General features: G+C 39.0%; 2 long non-coding RNA genes across 3 annotated transcripts; one reads left to right on the top strand and one right to left on the bottom strand.

Annotated features, from left to right (window-relative positions):
- Nucleotides 1-6,259, bottom strand: LOC140002515 (uncharacterized). The gene is made up of 3 exons (XR_011809278.1): nt 6,088-6,259; nt 2,169-2,252; nt 1-69 (listed from the first exon to the last, which is right to left on the bottom strand). It is a non-coding gene; the product is annotated as an uncharacterized lncRNA (long non-coding RNA).
- On the top strand, nt 5,107-15,280 carry LOC106015916 (uncharacterized). 2 transcript variants are annotated; one of them, XR_001188249.5, is made up of 3 exons: nt 5,126-6,134; nt 6,332-6,503; nt 9,215-15,280. It is a non-coding gene; the product is annotated as an uncharacterized lncRNA (long non-coding RNA). The 2 variants fall into 2 exon arrangements; XR_002400443.4 differs by lacking the exon at nt 6,332-6,503 and having other exon boundaries at nt 5,107-6,134.
- Nucleotides 15,281-23,369: the final 8,089 nt, after the last annotated feature.

Raw genomic sequence — 23,369 nt, 5'->3', positions numbered from 1 at the left:
CCCCAAATCATCCTCTAGGTAGGGAGACAGCAGACTTAAAACTCAGGAGAAGGTGATGGGAGTGGAGACCTGAAATGAAATCAAGATGAGACGGGAGTAGAGACCTGAAATGAAATCAAGATGAGACTGGACAGGAGAAACTCTTGCACCAGCTGATCCCCTGATGTTTTCCACTAATCTGACCTCAAGCTAGGATCATCTCTCCATGGCCCATTACAATATCTCTTAAATGCTGCAGGCAACGTCCTACCTTCTCTTCTCTTTTTGACTTCAGCAGGGGGGGAAAATGTACAAACATTGCAAAATTTGGCCCTCCAATTTCTTAAACCTATCGGAGAAATGACAGATGGTGCACAAATATCCATTCCAGTCAACTGGGTGACCACTTGCACCTCTCACCTCATCACTTGCATTTTAGCTCTTCTTAACTTTCCAGACCTTTGTTCTGCTTGAGGTAGCAAACTCTTAATTTCCTTTACGTTTCAGATGCTTTTTCTACCACCAGCTCCTGTGGGACCTCGGACAAACAGCATAACACATTTTTCCAGGGAAAATCTCCAGAACTGTGAGACAGGTCAATGTATTCTGGGTTGGTGAGCTCATCCCTGAACACTTTGATCCTGACCAAATCTAGGCTCCTGCTGAGCAGTGGCTTTGAGGATATCAGAGGTGGATCTCAAACATGGAGAGACAACTGGCTGTCAAAAACCTTTGCTGTGTCTTCACTATCCCTATTTACAAATGGGAGATTGAGACAATTTTACTGTAAGACCTCCAAAGCTATGCAAAATGATTTAAGTACTGTAGAAAGAGAGATTTCCAGCTTCATTCTGGTGATGCAGACCTCTTAGATCTATAAACAAATCAGGACTCTTGTGAGAATAGTCCTGGTTCTGAGGTTTTCTGTACTTTCATTTCCACTAATGTATGGAAATCCTACAAAACAGGATTTTGTCTCCTGGTATTTGGACATGTCCGGTTTGAGTCCTGAGTGAGTGAGATTTCTTGCTGAGCTGGGTTTTTTGGCAGTTAATTTGCATAAAATGTTGAGGATTAGAAAAACTCAGCTCTTGACCTTCTTAGCTCATGTATTTTATATGTTTTTAAAAGGAAATTGCAATTATGAAGGTTATGAGATGTCATATGCCAGTTTTTCACTACAAGCTATGTCCTGCAGTCAGTATTTCCATTCACTCTCATTGACCATAATCAAAGGCAATGAGCAGAAACGCTGGAAGCGTAGTCTCACCTTATGTGGATCTTCTCCAAACCTCAATATGGCATTTCTGACGTGAACACATATGGAACATCTATTGCCTTTGAACTAAAACCAACAGTGAGAGGTTCTTCAGAAATGCAGACGTCAAAGCTGCCAGCAATGTGAATGAGAGTTGGAGGTAGATTGAGAAAACTTTGTCACTGCTTTCCCCTATGTTCCCGGGTGATTCCCTGGCTGTTGAGTTACACCCTCAGTGCCAAAGGTGGGTGGCAGAGATTAGAAGCAACCTTAAATATTTACATAGAAATTTTTGGACAAAACAAAACAAAACAAAAACTGTCCCAAGGGGCACTGCCCTGCAAATCTTATTTCATACAGTCCTTCTGATGTCATTGGGTGAGCTCAAGTTGCCAAACACTCATCCATACAGATAAAGGGCTGGCTCTGGATGTTCAACAGGAGGTAAGCAACTCTTCAGGCAAAGAAACAGGCTCAGTGGTGGACTGGCACCACAACACGTGTTGCTGAAAGCTAGCTGGCAAAAAGAGCCATGGAGAAACTTGCCTGAGGTTGGGAAAGAAGTCTCTATCCCAACAAAGTCAGCCGGGGCTCCCTGAGTTCTCAGTGTATTGCATTCATTCAGTGAGCTGAACACCTTGAGCCCAGCACACAGACACGATGGCTCGACATTGACAGCATTATTTTCCCTCCCCGGGCAAAGAACATACTCCTGAATAAAGCCTTGTAGTCACAGGAGTCACTTTTGCCTGCAAACTTTACATTGGAAACCCTTGTGAATGTGACCCAATCTAAATAGAGGGAGCTCATAAGCTTTTGGGGATAGCATATTCCATATTCCATATTTTCCCTGCAGTTTATTGGCAAATTAATTCTAATGCATTCAAATTACATCATGAAGTGTAATGTAGAAATATTTCATGAAGGTTACCTTAATAGAGTGTGAAAGCCTGATGAACAGTAATTCAGAGGGAACTGCTTGGCCCATCTCCTATTTACTTGGAAATATTACTGCCTTAAAAAAAAAAAAAAAAAAAAAAATCAAAAAATTATATATTACTTGTTTTTATAGCTCAAAAATCTTTAATGTGAAGATTTTTATGACTCCCTTACAATACACATCGATTTAAAAAATGTTTTAAACTAAAACAGATCATTTACTGCCAACTGTGCTTTGGGCATATCATTGATTAGTCCAAGTGTGATAAAACAACCTTGTTTTTATTCATACTTTAAGAGAATAATAAAACCTGCATACTTGGAAATACTGAAGCAATATCTTGGCCCAGAGCTATTTAAGTATGAATTATTCACGTCTAGTTTATTTTTTTCTTTTAAATTCATGAATCCCAGAATGGTTTTGTAAAGTGTATCAGTGAAACCATGTTTCTAATTATTAGGGGGGGGGGGGGGGGAGGAGAGGGAGGGCAGGAGAAGCAGAATGCATCATATATGTAAAGGGGTCATTTTCTATTTGTCTTCTTTTGCAAGCCACTGTGAATCTCTTTGGAAATTAGTTATTCAAAATTTGCACTATATTTTAACTTGTGGCCCATTGAGGGAGAAGACAGATGCAGTTCCTTTGTTCAAATATTTTTTTGCAAACAAACTTATTTTTACATCCTGTAACACTAGAACTGCCAAAATATACCCATTTAGGGACTGCACAGACAATTAACTGGGAGCCCTTTGCCCAGAACTGGTTTTTGCATCTTCAGCAGAAAAGGTTCATGTAACGGTGATAGGGTGTCTATCTGGATATTACACTCCTGTGAGCAGGACTTTTTCCTCCACTACTGCAAAATGTCATCGACAGAAATATCTTTTTTTAAAGTGAAGAAACCAAAACATTAATCCTACTTTTGCAATCCTTCCATCCTGTGTAACCTAACAATGCTTTCTGTGTACACCATGGTCTGAACAGAGACAGTGGAAAGAATGAGACCAAGATAATTCTTTAACTTGTTCCACCACTGAATTTCTGTAGGACCTCAGCAAATCACTTCACCTCAGTGCACCTCCAGTTCCCTCCACATACACAAGGCTTTGCTTCATTTGTAGCATGAACTCTTCAAGGACAGACAACAATTTTTGACATATTTTTTTAGTACTCACTGTAACCCTGTATTTGGTAAACACCAAATTAATACCGATTTTTTTCTTATACAGTCATAGAATTATGTGTTTTGGAAGAGACCCTACAGGTCATTTAGCCCAACCACCAGTTCAGAGTAGGTCCCAATAAATCAGCCTACAGAGGGACTTGAGTTTTGTGTATCTCCACAGATGGAGTTTAAAAAACCCCACTGAGTCCCAGATCCAGAGCAATTAACCTCCTGGGGAAAATTCTTCTCCTTGTATCTAATCAGAATTTCCTGTTTTAACTTTTGTCATTTGTCTCAGACCTCCAAGAAGACTCTGGCTTTGTCCTCTCTATATTCTTAATGTTACTGGACACAGCACCCTTTGCCTTTTCTGTTTCTACTTGTACTTCATGTTCTTCTGTTCTCTTACTATCCCAGGGACTCCCCACTCACTCTGTTAATGTCATTGCCTTTCTCATGTTGGGAAACCCAAAAATGAACACAATATTCAAGATTTGACATTAAAAATAAATCAATGGTCTCAAAATCTCCTAAAGTTTTACTTGTAGGTTTTCCTCTCCTTAAGGGTATTTGTCATAAGTAGCCCCTACCTCAGTACAAATGCTGTAACAGTATGCCAAGAATGATGCTGTGCATATGTGTCTACCATACCCATAAATAAACTCCTAAGAATACAGCAACTCCTCAACAGTAAGATAGATGAAACATAATAATTAAGGCTTTTTGGGAGAAGGGAAAAGCTGCAGGTATCAAACAATGGTTTTATATGCAGCTTCTTGTTTCTGCCAACTTGAAAAAAACATCTCTAGACAGCCATAGCAGATAAAATGCTCCTGAAGGCTGGTAACCCAAAATTAAGGGGAGTTGACAGATACTCAGAAAAGAAATATTTTTTCTTTAACCACAGAGTGCTATCATGTGCCATCCAGACTTACAAATAATAACAGTTCAGACAAAAATATAACATGGAATGGCACTAGCAGACTGTGTGGAGCCACAAAGGGATCTATGCTGAGATTTGCAACACTTAGACTTCTCCCTAGGACTTATAAATTTATTTAAATGTTTCTCACTGAACACACCTAGGATTTAAGTCTTAAGATTTAAGGTTTAAGAAAACTATCGAGCAACTCAGCACTGAACTTGCAGCCAAAAGATCTGCAAAGTAGGCAATCCCTTAACTTCACTTCAGGGCCACATGTGGTAGTACTCTGCAGATGTATGTGCCACACTAGGCTTTGCACAATATTAACCTGGGGGAATGGTGCCATTTCCCACTTTTACTCAACAGTCAGGTGGGTTAGAGGACTTGTCTGAACTGGAGGGAGTCCAGATTTAAGGTAAGCACTTTTCACTGCATGGCTGTCTTTGTAAATTAAGACAAATCTTTTGTGCATGGCCACATGTAAATGTTTAGAGGTCTGTGATATTTTCTGAATGAAAGTTGGGTACTGCAGAATTACCAAGTGAGAGCAAATTGGGTCTTTAAGAGTAGAAGGGATTAGAAGCTTTGGAGCATAAATTCTCTTGTGAATCTAGTACCAGGTGCTAATATTTAGGTAAACATTACCATCCTGAATACAGAAATGAGATATTAAAAATATAAAATATAAAAAATAATTTAAAAAAAATAGTTTGAAATATTCCTAGCTCCTGGTTCAACTCACCAAAATCTATCAACCAAAAATTCTACATAGGTATAGCCCCACCCCCAGTGATGGGACTTCTCTGCAGTTAAAGTTAAACCATACCATGTGTGTGAATATTTGCACTAGGGGAGTCAAAAAAACAGAGGTATTTTCACCTTATAGATATTTTCCTAGTTTTATTTAGCTTATGAAACATTAATTGCTGGAATCAGAAAGCAAAATTATTTTAAACTGATGGACATGATGAAAAGCAATGCCTTTGTGTATTAGCCTGATATGTCTGTTGGAGAGCAATTTGACATCAACAGCAACTTCATACGTTTAGTAAAGTTTGCACAGCCAATTTTCAGTTTATAAAGCGTGGCATTGTTCTGGAGTATACCCTGACGTGGAAGGGTATTATGAAGAATGCACAAGGTAGTACTGACTTTATGAAGTCCACTTTGAAGACAAGTATCAAATTAAAAATAAAAAGTGAGCACAGTCTTTGATATGTGACTTGGAAACTCATGCCGATTTGCTCCCTGAAAGCAGCCATTTCAATGATGCCATGGGGTTTCACTCAAATCACAAGACTTGAGCCTATTTTACTAGATCGTGAGATTATTTTAATAATAAGGTGTTCAGAACACTAAGCAAATTCTAATTCCATCAGAAAACAATTAAAGAAACTGGAAAATGGCATGACAGGTAAGTTCAGATACAAAATACTAGAGAAATTTCATCCACATAGTCATGTGCACTCACTCAGTACAGATCTTTGCATAATAAGCTGTAGGATATGAACCAGCTAGAAAAAAGAAAAAAGTGGAAAAACTGTTCTGTGAGTTTCTCCTGCAGACCTCCCTCCTCTGACACAAATGATAAATTTCTCTTGAAAACCAGCCACTCATTATGGGAAAACTGATTATTTGCAGAAGGAAGGTTAATATGGCACAGCAGAGGAAACCTATCCCAGGTGTAAGCACTGATTAGATTAAAGCCATGGAACTTCTAGGTCTTCCTCTTATTCCTAAATTTAATTCTTTATAACAACACAAGTTCATATGGACAGGAGAAGCAGAACAGAGAAAAACAGGGTGTGTGAAGATCCCACCTTATATCAGCCAAGATCCTCCCAGTTGCTCCCAGAGGTGGTAAGAGGTAGGTCTTTAAAACCTAGAGAATGAAGAATTGAACTTGGGTGTTTCACTTCCCAGTCAAGTTCTCTTGACCCCAAGCTGTCATGTAATACTAGAAAAAAAAAAAAAAAAAAAAAAAAAAAAAAAAAAAAAGCTTCTGAATGAACACGTTTTAAAGCTAAGTATTCTGATGTTTGAATGCCAATTTATCTTTGTAAGAACTGAGCCTATTGTTGAGATGGGCATCTTGTAAGAAGCATTCCCGGTGAGACAAGTAACAACCACAAAAGAACTGAAATATCCAAAAATCTTAGACAATCAGTCTATCTTCAGGTCCTGGAGAACGCAAGAAGACAACTTCACTGCAGCCATAAACAAGGCATCTGGAGAGGTGAGATTCAAGGTGTGACCTTTCTCTGAGCATTTGTTCTCAACTCTCAGCTTGCCTTGTCAGCTTTTGCTGGGGCCACTATGGGGTATCCAAATCCCCACAGATTGCTACTCTAAAGGGAAATGAAATAGCTGAACATGACTTCTGCTGTCCATGGGCAAGGAGGCTGAGTACTTAAGAGTGACCTCTCATGCTTAAATGTTAGACATATACATTTCTTCCTAATGCTTTGAACTCTTTTGGTCAGTAGTGCCTGATTCTCATGTCTTCACACACACTGGTTCTGAATGGTTGTGCTCTAATTTTCAAACTAGGCAAAATTCCCTGTATCAAAAAGAAACCCTGCTTAATGAAGGGCTACAGAGCTTTTATAAAAGTCAAGTGAATAAGACTAGTTATTGGCTCTTCCTCCTCACACCCTCATGATCTGTTATGCAAATCAAAGTTTAAGTTTTTGACTTTCCTCAAAAACATTATAAATGCTTTTATATCTCATTGTAAATAGTATTTATATTGGTTTTGTCTTACACTGCAGATAGAGAATGAAACTTCCTTTTTTTTTTTTTTTTTTTTTTCCAATTTCTCAATGCATGGATTGCTTGCATAATATAGAAAACAGCTGTTTTATTAAAAAACAGGCACACAAAAATTAACAGCTCTAAACATCGTATGGATTTTTTTCCTTCTTATCAAGCTATTGATTAGATTAACATAATTCACTTTTGAGAAGAGGACAACTTACCATTTGGATCCATATTTTGATTAATTATTCCATAAAACCTCTTAGTTTATAAATTGGTCGTTTCAGAATTCTAGTTTTAATGATCTGGCACTGAAAAACTTAGCAGGTTTTGGGTTACTCTGTTGTGGACACTGGAAAGGATCATTTTGTTTTCAATTTTAAAATGATTAAAGTATAGCATTACAATGTAGACAACACTGTCTTTCTACCTACCAAATCTATGAGCTAAGATGATTGATTTTATCAAGTGTAAATCGGTATGAAATTGATTTAATGACCTGGCAAATTCTGTCATTCAGCTGGAGAGGGAAAAAAATGTGCAACGTTTCAACAGCTGCTTCATTGTTTGTCCATTACTTAACAAATAAAATACAGCAGTTTGTGTATGACAAGGCAATGTACAGATATTGTTTTAGAGCATCATTATGAGTCTGGTAAATAGGTTTAGACTAGGAATATAAAAACAAACTGTAATTTTCTGTAGTGGTGTTTAAAGGGCTTATGATTGGCAGCATAACTGATTATATTGACCAAAAGAGCTGTGGACATCTGGCTTTCTAGACCTACAGATGAAAGACCATATGTTATAAAAAAAAAAAAAAAAAAAATACAGTGTGAGAGGGGAAGAAAATGGTAGTAGGCTCAATACATGAACAGGGGTCAAAGCTAGCAGCAATCCAGTCTTGTCAACCACTGTTACTCCAACAAGGGGTGAATTCTATAGGGCTGTTGGGCAACGGAGAAATGTTGTTGACTTGTTGACAAACACACAGTTGGGCTAACAACTGAATACCTCTGAAAGTCTCAGGGATCTCTTTGCTTCACTTTCCCTAATGATGATACAAATAACAGACTACATTAGAAATGCCTGCAGTTTACCCAAAACATCTCATGTCTGTTCCATCAGCTGTTTCACCAAGCTTCAACTGTGTATAGTGTAACTGCTTAAGATCAAATTAGGGCATACTATAATTTTCAACATATATCCCAGTTTTCCCATGCTTACAGTTCTGGAAACAATGCATCTATTCAAATTCATTGCATGTGAATTACGAAGGGACTGAAGGGCTCCATTCACTCATAATTTAATGTTTGATGCCCTCTTTTCAAATTCTTGTGTCAAAGTTAGGGTCACAAGTTTAAAATGAGTTGCTTGTGCTGTTCCCTATTAGAGTTCACAAAAAGATACATTAATTTTATAGGCTTAGCTTCTGGTATGAGCTATTAAAACAGCAATGCCTTTACTGGTTTAGGGAAAAAAATGTTATTCCTAAAGGTAAAATAGGACATGATGTTACTTTACATATCACCAAGTGCTACATACTGGCATATCTTTCACTTTTGTCTTTTTGATAAATGAAAAAGTGCGTATTGTAAACAGCGTAAGAAAGCTCTGTTTGAGAAATGAGGGGGAACAGATTAGAGATATTTACTCTTCTCGAAGTCAGTGTAATACATTTCAGAAAGTAAATAAACAAAATTCACACCAAGTTGGCTGGCATTTTGAAAGGTGCTAACTCAGCATACTACTGCAAGTTTCTGCTGAATTGAGCACTTTTTATTCTTGAAACAAACATCTGTGATTCAGTGTGATAGATTTTAATATAGTTAGACAATACAAGTAGATGTGTTTTAGAGAAAAACATCAGTATGAGTGAATGGTTCTTGCAAGCTCCACAATACCAACTTATAAATTATATTGAATAATAGATTTCACTGCAGATTGCTCCTATCTACTAAGAATCTTTTGTATTATTGAGTGAAGTCAACAGAGCAGATAAAAGGGTATTTTTCACCAAAACATGATTTCAACTGTTTTAAATCAGAATTTTATGTAGTATACTAAACTACAGCATTTGTATATGTCAGTGCTTTCAGGTGACTTAATGCAGTGATATAAAAAGTGCCAAAGCGCACTAAAAATTGCAGAATTCACTTCTAATATTGTTTATTTTCATATTCTCACTAGGTTAACTTACTTAAATCAATTCTAAACAAGAGCAAAAAGGAGAAAAAAAAAAAAGTAAACTCATTCCAGGAATAGGAAGAGAATGTTCTCCCTCATCTCCCAAGACAATAAGCAAATATGACCCCAAGTATGAAGCAGCTTCATTTTTTACTTGGATCTTTAAAACCAAAGGCCAGCTATAAATATTTTCTTAATCAATCTAAAATCCCAAACACCAGCTAGGCATGGCCTATTCCATTTCTTCCCACAGCTTTCATTAAGGTTTTTACACAATACAGCCTCCAAATGAGCCAACTGCTTTGATTTCAAGGAGCACAGGCTGTAAACAGTGTACAGTTACTCTTTGCAAACCCACCTCTAGCATCCTCAAGGAAGCGTGAAAGTTCTCTAGATACTTGCAAAAGACAATTGCACAACACTTTATGTTCAGTAATAATTTTGTTATTGGGTTCAGATGATAAAGTGGATACAGATGTTCATTATCAAGACAAGCATTTGTAAACAAGGAAGGAATCCAAGAAGCTGCTAACGACTGAAAAGTCCAAGGCTGACCATCATATTTTGCCGAGTCACAGATGTCTATCTTTAAACCTAAAAAATAAATCTGCCCTCTCTACAATCAATAGGAGTACAAACTGGATTTTTGTCATCATACCCACCCTTAAAGCATAAAGGCCATTTTACACATGGCATATTTAAACCTCATTGGCCTAAATGTGCGGAAAAGCCTGCCAATTTCCAGCTGACCAGGACTTGCTCCTGCAAATCTTTCCCTGTGGTCTCCCTGCCACACCTTTCCCCCAGAAGCTCCACTGGCTGTGAGGTAGAGACTCGTAGCCTGGTTTTGCTGATCTTAATTCTGGTGACAATAGGTAATAAAACAGACCCCTCCTGGGGCCTTTTCCAGGGGTATTTTCTCTCCCAGTTTCCCAATGAAGGAGAAAAACACAAAGAAGATCAACTGCAGGGAGTCTCAGCTTCTGCTCATCAGGTCAAACATCCCAGACTCTATCCTCATCCTCTGGAGGGAATCATTCACATGCAGATTAACCAAAAGGATTATCACACAACTGGATTATCCACACAGACAGGACAGCTCAGTCAAGTAGTAAAACGACACCTTTATGTGTTTCCTGCCTTTTAACCTCTAGGTTTCTGGACTCCTGGTACTCATCCCTTTAAGCACCACCATATTTCAGGAGCTGCTGAATACACAATGGAAGAAGATTCGTCGGTGGCTGATCTGGCATGTCTGAGTCATTTCTCATCAGCCACAAGATGTCAGTGTTGCTGAATGTTATTATTCTCACCTGCAAAGAAGCATCTCTATATGTTGCTCAAGGTGGCTGTCGACATTAGGCTTTGCGCAGCAAGCTTAACAAAATAACTGAGAAATAACACACGGTCAAGGAAAATAAAAAGCTGCATAACAAAATGAAGTGTATTATTAATGAACTGTAAGAAGTAAAACTTGAAGTACGTGGGTATTGCTGCCACCTTCTAAAGTGAAAATCCCTGTATCTTTTCACAAGTCCCAAAGCAGCTCATGAAAATGTTGAGCTTGGCAGATGGCTCTTGCATAACGACATCACTTTGAATGGAGCAACTGGAGATGACACCAGAGCTGTTTCATCAGGAAGAAATTAGTCCATCCAACCAGAAATGAGGCTGTCCAGGAACTCTGGCTCTACCAACTCTCACTAAATATGATAAATGAAATCAAAGAACGTGCTAATGGACTGTCTTCCCTTTTTTATTCCTAGTATATCAGGCTTTGGCAGAAAGCTCTGCCCATGTAGGTCCACCGTGGAGTCCTTTCTGTGTCCAGACTTATTTCTTCTCAGTATCACTTCCCCAGTTGTATCAGTACATGTTTTTGCAAGGTCAAACTACAAATCAGATGATTGGACTATGTGGTTTTAAAACACTCTTTCCTTTTCCCAAGCCTTACTAAAAGTCCAAGGTCAGGCAGAGGGGGAACTTCTGAAGTGATATTGTTGTGGACTTGGAGTATTGTGAAACTGCACCTCGGATTTCCTCTGCAGACTGAATGACCTGCCTGTTGATTATTTTTCTGCTTCCTTCTTGGTTGCAGGAGATTTGCTTCACCAGCCACTGACTTGACTTCCACTTCTAAGTATAGCAAAGCACTGGTACTATTAGCATGAGAATTCCTGTTTACATTATTTGCTTCCATTCATGTCCTCTGAGCTTGTTTACTTTCAAAACCACAGGAAGCAGGAATTTGGTGGGAGTAGAGACAAAACTGTTTAGCATGGAAAAAAATAATTTAAAAAAAAAATGAATAGAGATGGATGAATTTATACACACATGTAGTTATAAAAATATACAATGGAAACATGGTTATTTGGGTTGGGAAGTTAAGTAGACAGTTCAATACATTTCATCCATCTATAACTTCATTTAGAAAATATGAATATGTTTCCTAATGTCAAATCCAAGTAGTTCCATTAAAGGAGATATATTGAAGGGAGGGAAATATTTTTACATGATTCTTGCAACCTTCCATACCCCTCCATTTTTCCACAAAACACAATGCATTCTTTGAAAAATGCTACAAAGCAACAACAATAAACTTCAGGGAAAGTCCTTCCTGCTTCCAAATTTTCCACTTGTGCTGAACTTCTAAACTAAGAAAATCCATTCCCCATTTAGCAAAAATTGTTCTCAGTAAAGGCAACTTCTGATGGGTCCTCCCTGTTCCATTAAGCAGTCTGTTTGTAGCAAAATCCTATTTTTAACTCTGCCTCATCTTTGCATTATGTTGAAAGCACCATCTTCTCTGCCTGGGCTGAGGTTCTGTTTGCTGGCCTCATCCTGCCTCCCCTGCTAGCACCAGCAGGCCCAGGCATGCCAATATTCACAGGTCTGCAGTAGTTGGCATGCCCAGGCACTGTGCACACGCGCAGGCTGACTCCGCACTGCGTGCACAGTGACCATTTGTCTGAGCTTTCCAGCTGCCTGGAAATCTGGTAGATTAATGCCCAAAGTGGTAGAGTTGGCAGGAGCACAGTGGAGAGATTCTCAGAAAAGCCTGACAGTTTCTGTTGAAGTAGCTAGCCTCAATAAAAAGTTGCATTTTCCAGGGTCGTCTCAGGATGAGGATGACTTTGATTTTTTAATATTTTTTTTCCTGGGGTCCCACTCAGTTAAGGATATTTTCACACAAATTCTAAAATTTCCAAGCTATTTACCAAAACTACATAGGCTTGCTGAGCAAACTACAAACCCTTGGGGAGACGGATGTTAGTTTTTAATACAATTCCTGGAAAAAATTAAAGAGGTGACTGAAGCAGGGTTATTCGATCCAACTCATACGTATACAGTGGGCTAACTTAGCTAAACAAATTATTGTGCTTCAAATAACTAGAGCAGTCTAAGAGGTAAAGGTTGGGACGTAATGGGAAAAGATTTCATCAGCCCAAAATTAATAGAGACAGGGATGGAAATACAAGACTTAAAAACCAGAGAGCAAGAGGAGTATCTAATTTCAGGTACTCCAGTGTAAGGGTGAAACAGCTTCATTTATGTGCTTTCTGGCTGAAGTGAGCTCTGGCACCAGAGCCCTGCCCTAAGGGTATGGCTTTTTCACCTGCTTTTTTGCCTTCCACCCCCCTGACTAGTCAGGGATTTTACTGGTGGGAGGTAGGATGAGGAACAGTCCTATGGCATTTTTTAGATATTTTTTTTTTTTTTGAGTGGGGACTCAGGGAAAGAAAAATGCAGTTCTTATTTTAAATTATAAAAGGGCAAACTTCAACTGTATTGCTTAATTTAGTTTCACATGCAATAACCTTTCAAATGGTGCTTGAAAGTCAAGTCAAATTTCAATATAAATGATATTGCCAGGTTAACAGTAACGTATGAGACACTGCCCTTTATGTTTCGCTATCATCCCTTTGAATGTGTTGAACAGTAATTTTAATAGAATCATAAAAATCTTCAATTTCCTCTGTAGATTTAACCAGTGCCAAGAGCAGTAAAAGAGTTATGTTTCTGTCTCATATGTAAAGTTTGTGACTATTTCAACATCTCAGTTTTTGCAGGTCTTGTGTACGTAAATGCTAAGCCTGTTAAGCCTTTGCTTAGAAATCCCTTCACAATAAGAACAGCTCAAATTGTTTTGTCCTTACTTGTTTCTTCAAACGAAGATGTTAGAATTGGAAGCTACAAGTGAAAAACAACAGGGAGGTACGGAAATATCCTGACGCCAATGTGCTTCATAATTTGACTTCTGTGAATATTCAGTGCTGCAAATTAAACAAGGACACTGGAAACTTATTTAAATATGTATCAGATGCTGACACACGGTTAGGTTTTAATGTGAGAAATTTAAAACCCTCAAAGTAATTTCTTGAGAAACATTTAAATGACAGAAAACTGTGGGGAGAGCAACGATGCAACCTCGGCTTAAATTACAGCCTTTCAACACAGGGCTGCAAGGAGGGGAAATGTGTCATCACAAGAGCCACAGGGGCAAAGGGAGTGGAGGAAAACCAGGAGAAGTGAGAGAACAACTTTGGTGTCCCCAGACCTCTACTGTGTGCAGCCACCCTGCCCTGGTACAAATGGCTGTGATGGGAATCAAGAAGGATGGGAAATCCAGCTGTTTAGGCTGGGAGCTGGGGATGCAGAGGTTTCGTTGCCAGATGGATACCAAGATGGGTCAGATGCTACCCCCCAGAACTTCTCATGCCCCAGATTGTCAGCTCCAGAAGTACCCATGGGTTTTCTGTAGCCAAGCTCATTCATGTTTTCTTTGCCTGGTTTGAAAGAGGAATTGCTCATTCTGACCAAGTGCCTTCAGAAGTGACGAATGCTGCACAAAGGAATATAGATTTCCATTTTTTAATTATTCCATGTTCAGGTTGTGGTCAAGATGTGACTATTCAGACTGGGATGGTTTGATTAGCACTTCATAATCACCTAATTTTATTTATTTATTTATTTTATCCATTATATTCATGGGGAAGTACTTCCAGTAAAATTGGCTCTGCTGTTTCTTAGGAGGAGATTGAGGTCAAATATTGTTCTGGCCATGTGAAAAGACAAAGTGAAATATTCCAGCCAGCCCCAAAGCTTCTGATGTTTGAAATATGTCAGGAGCATCATTTCAGGGGTAGGACAAGCATTTTTTCTGCTTTTATGAATATGTCCCCAAACTTGGCCAAAACAGACACTTCGTCTTATATAGTTTCAGTCAACTTGCTAAGGATTAAAAGTGCAACTTCCAAAAACTGTGGGAATGTAACTCCAGTCCCAGTATGCAGGAGCAGAAATGGAGTTTCTTGGGCTTTTTTCTGGCACATATTGGGAGCTGCCCTGAAGAAAAAAGTGGATTTATTGGGCATTAAGCTATAGGTTGCATGTTTTCTGGGGCAAGTCTTTCACAGATGACCATTGGAAAGTCATCTTATTTTTTTCACATGCCTTATTTCTGACACCAGTTGTATGATTCCCATGAATCTTTGCTATGAACACATAAAGCACCATAAAATACTAAAGGCTCTGAAATAAAGGGTCATCTTCTTCTTATCTTGGTGCCTTTTTGACACAGAAGTGTCTGGCTCCATTCAGTATCTGTACAATAGATCTAATAACGCCTCTTTACAAGGCCATTGTGGACAGAAATTGAGTAGTTTGGGAAAATTGTTAAGATACTATAACAATGAAAAGGACAAAAGGAAGCCTAGGATGAATCTAATAATCCCATATTAGTTACTAAACAAAGCCAGAAGCCATACTTAATAATGGAACAGAAATACCTGTGTTCACGTCATTTGAGAGCTCAGCATGAAGCAAAAGAATCAGTATCAAACTGGGACTTCAAGAAAACCTTTAATTATAGTACTTACTAACTTCAGGTACTTGATTTACCCTTAACCTTCACACAGTGTGGGATTTTTTTTGTGTGTGTTCTCATATATTAGCTATGTAACACACCCTCTACAAATTTACAACATTCTGATCTAAACCAGATTGAAAATTTGGAAAAGATTGATTAATTACATGCCAAACTATTAACTTATTTTCTAATTATGGACAGATATTTTAATTTCTTAAGGATTCCCTTTATTGTTTTGCAAGGTAAGCAAAGATTTTGCACAGTTGTATATGCTTACATTAACATCAGCTGCATCTAACCTTGCCCTCGGTTTGTTATTTTTAGTGGAAAATGTTCTGAAAATTTACCATTTAAGCATCAGTCATTCCATGAGAGTAACCCACAAAAACAATCTGGATCATCCTTTTTGCAGAAGGCCGCATGTATAATGTCAGTAGGACACACTGCTACGAGCCCAGAAAATGCTTAAGTGTGTTTCTGAATTGGGGCCTGGTTAAGGCATCAGTTATGGTTATTTGCAAGTCACATTTCAATATCCAGCTTTTCAGGCTGTGTGTTTTTGTAGTTGCAACTTTCCACCTCCCCCGCACTGATTTAAGTGATGTTATTCTTGGCTAATAGTAATTGTGAGAAAATTGAATTCCATCTGTTTCCACCAAAAGCAGAAAATAGAATGTGAGAATCAATAGAAGACTGCACTTGTTATACACATTTGTCACAATCAGTGGCTTTGCTAAGGAAACATGTCCACAGGTATGATTTGCAAAATAAATAGCAAGTCCCGGCATCTGATCACCAGCTGGCTTATTTAAAAGCCACTTCTGACAGCTATGGATCATGAACTTTCAGATATTGCATGACCCTTCCGGACCCGTTCAAGGGGAAAGATGTCTTTCACTGGACAGATGAGAATTTTAATTCAAATATAGATCTGGCTGTGCATGCATCATCAACGTTTTGGCTTTGCATTCGGCAGTTTCTCAATCCTACATGACCAATTTCTCATGTTCATGCTGATTACTCCATATCCTTTGTAATTTCATAAATAGTTATTGTGCATCATCAGAGATTTCTATATGACTAATATCAGCATCATTTCTTTTTTTTTTTTTTTTTTTTTTCTCTGTTAATGTTGTCAGAATTGAAACCTCTGTAGCTCCTCTTGGCTGAGCTGTCTTATTCATGGTCATGACCAAACCATAGAGAGGCAAACCCACAACACTTTAATAAGTCCTAGCAAGCCTATGCTCATGTGCAGGCACAGCACCACTCATTCTTCAAATCCGTATTCCATCCACATGGTAGGACATACCAGTGTCTTATCTGCATGTTTTCATTGCAAACATAAGCTGGGTGGATCACTGCAAGAGTACTTCAGCAAGAACTGCTGGATTCCTTGTATTGTGTTTAAGGTTTACTTTACCTCGGTTTGCCTAATCCTGTTACAGTCTCTGTGTAATATGACATATTTTGCAAATGGTGCTGTGACACAGCCAGTGCTGCCTTGATGTTTCTTGACAGCGTCAACACAACCCAGTTTAGTACTCAAGAGGGCAGTGCACCCTCTGCAGCCTGAGAGATAGATAAAACCCATCCCTGGGCTGCAGCAAGGTGGGACCTATCCAACCATCAGGCGAGTTGCTCTGCAGCTTGGGATCTCCTCAGCATGCTACAAACCTCACCTTCAGGTTGGTGGTACAGGGCAAAGCTGGGCTCACCTGCCCCCACTGCCACCAAGAGGAGGACTGAGGCCACCCCAGTCGTTTCAGCCAAGAATTCCTCCCAGGAACAACAGGCATAGCTCATTAATTTAAAAGGTGGTTTGGGGGTTCCTCGCTCCTTATGAGACTTGCAATCAGGTAACTAAAATGGTTTTCAATAAAATGTGAATGCTCAACTATAGAAGCTCAAATACCTTTAAAGTTAATGCCTGTCGTTTGCCAAAATACATAGGAAAAAAAGGTATATTAGATTGCTGCACAGCAACAGTAAAAAGCAAAGTCATTAAAAAGGAGCATTGTTGGATGTATAATGCCATTACATTAGTTAACAATATGCCTTCATCTGGAAGTCTGTTTGCCATACCTGTGATTGAATTTTAGCAAGATGTACATGCAATAAAACTTGGAAAGTCCAAAGTGGTTAATTACAATGTTCAGCAGCCTGAAAAGACTCCCATAGGCAGAGGGATTTAAGGGAGTATAGCAGCCTTCAATTTAGAGGCAAGCAAGTAAAAGGTGACAGAACAGAGGTGTGCAACATAAAGAAAATCTTGAGAAAATTAAGGTAAAATCAGGTGTTCAGTATTCTTAAAAGTTTCCCTATGGGTCAACGCAGTTGTAAAAATTCTTAAATGAGTCAAAAAAAAAAAAAATCTACAGTGCCTAACTGCTATGAAAACGTTAGAGGAAACAAGGAGTCAACAGCTTTAAAAGAGGGCAGACATTTAAATTTATATCTGCAATTATCCTCACTGAAATAACACATAGGAGATTGATTTGTGGCTGGGTGCAGAGTGAACGCTGGTTGCTGAAGATCCTACAGTATTCAAGGTGCTGTCTCGCCAGTGCTTTGTGCAAGAGGACGGTCCCTTCCCTAGCCCTGCTGGCCATGCTATTTCTGATGCAGACCAGGATGCCATTGGCCTGAAACCTAAAAAACTGCTTTGGCAGGTGCACCATTCCTAGCTAGGCAACGCAGTGGGACATGAAACCTTTGCCTGCCTGCCCAGAACAGGGAAAGGAGTCTGGCCTTTCATTTCCAGCTAGGCATTTTATCAACTGAGCACTCAGAAAATATCCATAATATAGTGAAAGTGATGAGACATGACAGTTAAATGTGTCTTTCCTACTAGAAGCTCCATATCATACACTTTTATCATATCAGTTGGCAGTAAGATAAAGTTCTTACACTGTCCTGTGCTGTCTACTAGGAAAATAATAAGCCATAGCTCCATAGTACAGCAAGTGCTGTATGTAAACAAGATTTTTCCAAGTCTTCCTTTTCAAAATTCATGGGGTTTTCAAATGTTTACACTTCCTAGTGCCTTTCCAGCAGGAAATGGCCAGCTTATGAATGGGGACAGCATGTGGCTCCAGTCAGATTGAAAGTAATGGGAAATGGAAGACACTGGACAGGGGAAAAGTTCATGAGTTAGGTGCCAGTAATTGGATACTTCTAAGTTTGTTTGGGTTTCTTTTCTTTGAAGAAAAAAAGAAACAGTTAAATAAATCATATCTGGAAGGAAAATTAAGCTCTTTGGGGCTAAAAGCATGAGACAACTGAAAAGCCAAGATCTGAAGTTAAAATCTGTGGCAGACCCATATCCTGTATTAATCAAGCAGATAGATGGGGAGAGATGTACCGTACTGACCAGATGATAATCTGCTTCCTGTCTGCAGAGGCAAGATGTCCTGAGCACATGTACTCTAGCACAGTCTGAACCCTAAAACAAACCCCACAAAAATTATAATCAACATCTAGCTTGACAACAACAACTAAATCCAGGACATCTTAAGCTGATCATATGAGCCCTTACCCTTTACAGAAAGGTAAATGTCATAACAGGGCTGAAATGAAGAAATACCATCTGCATATTAGGCACAGAAGGGAAACTTAATACAGATACTTATATAGCTCTGTGTTTGCACTCAGATGCTGATGAATTATGCCCAAAATGTTATAGGACCAAGAACAGATAAGTTTGAAAGGGCTAACAGCTTTTCAGATGAGATTACACTGCCTGCCGTTTACCCACATACACGTTTTTCCTTTAAATAATTACCGCATGTTCATATTAGCACAGGTTTTTAAATTAGAAAAGATAGAAAGTCCCTGGTTTTAGAGGTTTGCTTTTGATTACTTTCTGAGTTTTCAAACTTTCAGACATACTCAGGTCTGATTTCCAGGTCATGTCTCATAACTGGATGGAGCAGAAGCCAATCTGATTTTTAAAAACCAACACTCACTTCCAGGACCTAACGTGTCCAGAATGGTCATTAAATAATACAAGATTCACTACTATCTACTACATTACTTTCTTAGCAAGACTTCGTTAGATGAAGTTATTTTAATAACTTTGATGTTGTCAAACATGGCTCTCAGTGCAAGTTGCTGGAGACATGCTCTGTGTGAACAAACATACACCCCTACTTGTTATAGGGACTCTGCCAAACATTTCCCCACAAAACCAAACCATTTCACCTACCAAGAACGTAGCAAAGCTGTGTCTTCTGTGTTCTTTCTGTGCCACTATATAAATGAATAAATATATGTATCTACCTGTCTATCAAGAGATTAAATGATCTATATACGACTAAACGATGTATGATTTAATCATGTTAAAAATACTCCAAAAATGGAGGTGTGCTGGTTCATAATGTAGTCCAATTTTATTCCATCTCTCCACAACCCCATAAAGATGAGCATTGACTTGGCACCCATGACAGCTCTGCTCCAGTCTCTCAAGCTGAATTAATTAAAAAGTTGCGCTCCAGAAATTTTAATGATAAAAATATTATCACCACGACAAGCGGCACAGTGGGATGGCTGATGGACCATACTGCTACATTAAACATGACCAGAATAGATGTAGAAAAAATGATCGAAAAGGGTGAATATTCCAAACCGCTATGGAAAAGGCTGTTGATGTACAAAGGTGAGGGTTTGGCACTCAGCACCTTTTGAAAGCTTCATCTGACAGCTTGCACTCTCAAACCGTTTTCAGCGGTGCTGCCCACGATGTCACGAGCTGAACAGACTTGGTGTGATGTGAATCTTCCCTCACAAGAAGCCCCGCTTGCTCTGGGAAAGCACCTCTCAAAGCACACTCTGCTGCTTCTCTCCTCTTCAGCAAATGTAATGGAAACAAATCACAAAGCTAACACTTGAAATACTGAATTTCAGATGTATGTAAACACAACAGCAGCAACATTCAGCTCATCTCTGAAGGTTTGTGTTGCACTGTGTGGGTGAGTGTCCTGAGCAAAGCATCTCTCTCTTTGAGTAATTTGTGAACAAAACTGGTTCCAGCTTGTTCTTGCAAGAGCATCTTAGCACACAGCTTTGCCACAAAACAATATTTCCCGTACTGTTATATTTATCAACTGTGCAATCTGCAGGAATCCCTGAATTTCAAGGGGAAAATGTGACAGATAGTTTGTTACATGCAAGTTACTAGAAGAGGTAAATGATTTTTTTTTTACTACTCCTCCCCGATTAATGCAGCTGAACACACAAATCACTAAGTTCACTGGACGTCTGGAAAAACTCACAGTTCCAGAGTTAATCATTAATATCGTGGGGTTACAAGGAGGTATTTTTAAGATTGCCACAGCATGTGGGAAATTCCCATGTGCATTCCCTGCAGGTTTTCAAGAAATAGCCTTTTCTGTTTGGCTTACATGCTTTTGTAATTGTTTACATAAATTGAATATGAAGTATCAAGGTCAGATATTTTCCAGAAAGCCAAGGAAAACAATTTGCCATTCTGTTGTTTGAGAAAACACCAGAACAATTCCAGTATTAGCCAGTTTCCTTTTCTTCCTCTTGCTTCATGTGTTGTTGCACTATGCTTACTTAAAAGAATGTGCAATCTGTTGGATGCAGAAATCCCAAACTGAGAGAGGTAGCAACAAGTTTAACCTCACATATTCAAAGCAAGGATATTTGCCTTCATTTTATTTTCTAGATACCCAGCATAAGCTGCAGTGTCAGCCCAGTTCCCAGCAAAAGCTCTGGGAACCTAAAAAGTTATATGCATGCTACTGAAGTCAATTAAAATTGTTTGTTTTGAAGAGAGCTCCATCGTTACTGCTGGAAAGGATAGCCAGCAACAACCTCCACACAAAAGGAATCACATCATGTATTAGTCACCCCTTCTCTCAACCATTTTCTTAAGGACTGCTCAGGATCTTCACCTCGGCTGTCTTGGTAAGACAAGTTGGGAGGCCTATCTTTTTTGACCAGTTTCTTAAAAGAAACATAAATTTGTTAATTTATCCTTTCTTCATATTTCTCTTTGGCAATATTGCCCTTTTTTCCTTTTTCCTTTTTTCTTTTTTCTTTTTCTTTTTTTTTTTTTTCTAAAATTAATAAACAAAGGATTGTGTTCTTAACAAGACAAACCTTTATCTACTGATATGTTTTCCCCCCACCCGGATGATGAGGTTTGGGCCGCCTAACCCCAAAGGCTTTAGAAGTTTTATTGAGAGGTATGTAACTAGAAAAGCCATCTTAGTCCTTCAGATTCTGCAGGAAGAGAAACACATTTCTATCCTAACCCATGCATGTGCTAGAAACCTACTATGAGACACCATGGCATTAACCCCTAGAGGGTATTTTGCCACCAATATCAGAGGAGGTTTCAAAGCTAAGGTAACATAATAGGAGCCAAATATGTCAGGATTTCTTCCAGGAGGAGAGAATCCTGTTGACCAACCCCCATAAGACATACAACACTTTTTTTTTTTAGGGCTGTTAGCTGAAGCTTTCATCATAGCTGGCTCTCCTGACCTGATCTCATGCTCAGAGGCTCGCACCGGAAAGTCACATCTGCAGATGCGCTGCTTGAGAAATTTCAGCTGACATGGACAGTTGGAGGCCAACACAGAACATTATAAATATTTCTAGCCACAATGTATTTTTAACATCTACCTTTCACCTCCTCTTTTCTTTATTTAAAATTTAGCACTCCTTGGGCTACTGGAGTTTGGCAACGCTGTCCATACTCTAGTCCGTACTGCTTTATTCAAACATCAGATTGGATCCAAGGCAGGGCATTTATGAAAGAATGTTTTAACAAAGGCTCCTGAAACTCTTTGCTGCCATGGGTAACACACCCCTTGCAAAACAAATACAAACAAATTCAAGGATGAGAAAACAGCCACCGAAACTGAGGCAGCCTAACTTGTAAAGCCAATGCTTTCAGGAGGGACACAGACCAGTTAGTCTGAGTACAGAGGAAAACGATGAAAACGGGGGAAGTTTTAAACCCCATATACTATAAGGAAAGATTAAAAGGATGGGAGTTGTTTAGTCTAGGAAAGAGAAAGCTGAGAGGAATCATGATAGCAGTCTCCAAACAGATAGACTTGTAGCTGTAGAATAAAGGAAATAACCATCCCATTTGCTCCCTGAGAGCCTGGCAAGAAGCAGCAGTGTCACACTAGCAGTGAGGGGGATACAAGTAAGGCAGTAGGAAAGACGTTTCTAATGGTAGGCAGAGATAAGCCCTGAAAGCATTTCCTAGGGAGGTTGTAGGACCTCTGTCAGCGGAGGTTTTAGAAAACATGTGAGGCAAACATATGTCAGGAGTGGTTAGCATGAAGCCGGTCCCATCCGGGTGAGGAGATGGACTGGGTGACCTCCTGAGAGCTCTCCCAGCCCTGTTTTCAATTATTCTGTTCTTCCTTTCTTAAGATGTGTGGAGCAGTGTGTAATTGCTTGTCACAATCCATTTATAAAAAGCAATTGTCTTACAAAACTCCAATAGGTTACCGCGAGATGGCACGTTAGAAGCAAATGCTGAATCTTACCTTATTTCTTTACATGGCTGTCTTGACACCACCAACTCCGTTGTCCACTCCTGTTTTTCCTCTGGCTGTCACATGTTGGCTCCAATATTTTTAAAAGCGTACTTGGAAACTCTGGTAAAAAAAAATCAGCCTCTGTCTCAATGAATAATTAAAAACAAAATTTCAGATGTATTTAGAAATAGAAAACAGGGGTAACTAATGCCGTAATTGATGGTAAGACATTAAGAAGAAAAGGCACACAGATTAGATATATCCTCCAGTCATGTACTGCTCTCTAAGATAAGCAAATACACAAATGAATTCAGCAATTTGGTTTTGATGAGCCAACAAACATCTCTGGAAAGAATATACATTTACTGCTCATGCATATGCCCCTTGCAGCATTTTCAATAATTCAGGTCCAAAACTGCTGAGGTATTTTTAAGTTTTTAGCTTTATGCCATTGGGAACCAGGTAGATAAGCATCACTGAAGAGCTGATCCTAGATTTATACATCAAATGTTATCCTGAAGAGCCTTTCCAAGTTTGAATGGCCATGGCAGGGTCCATCTAAGGACTCTGAGTTTTGTTTGCCCACAGCTGCCATCACAAAGACTTGCGAGCATGCTTTACCTAACAGCAAACAAATTCACCCCACAGCACAGCATTTCATGCAAGCCTAGAGCACTTGGTAAAAAGTCAGAAAACCACAACAAAAACATTTTAGAATGTTTTTCATTACTTCCTCCCACCTAAAAATGTTCCTTTGTTTTTG

This window comes from Anas platyrhynchos, chromosome 4 (genome assembly GCF_047663525.1).
Source record: "Anas platyrhynchos isolate ZD024472 breed Pekin duck chromosome 4, IASCAAS_PekinDuck_T2T, whole genome shotgun sequence".
Classification (NCBI taxonomy): Eukaryota; Metazoa; Chordata; class Aves; order Anseriformes; family Anatidae; genus Anas; species Anas platyrhynchos.
This window is presented reverse-complemented; position numbering and strand designations above follow the sequence as displayed.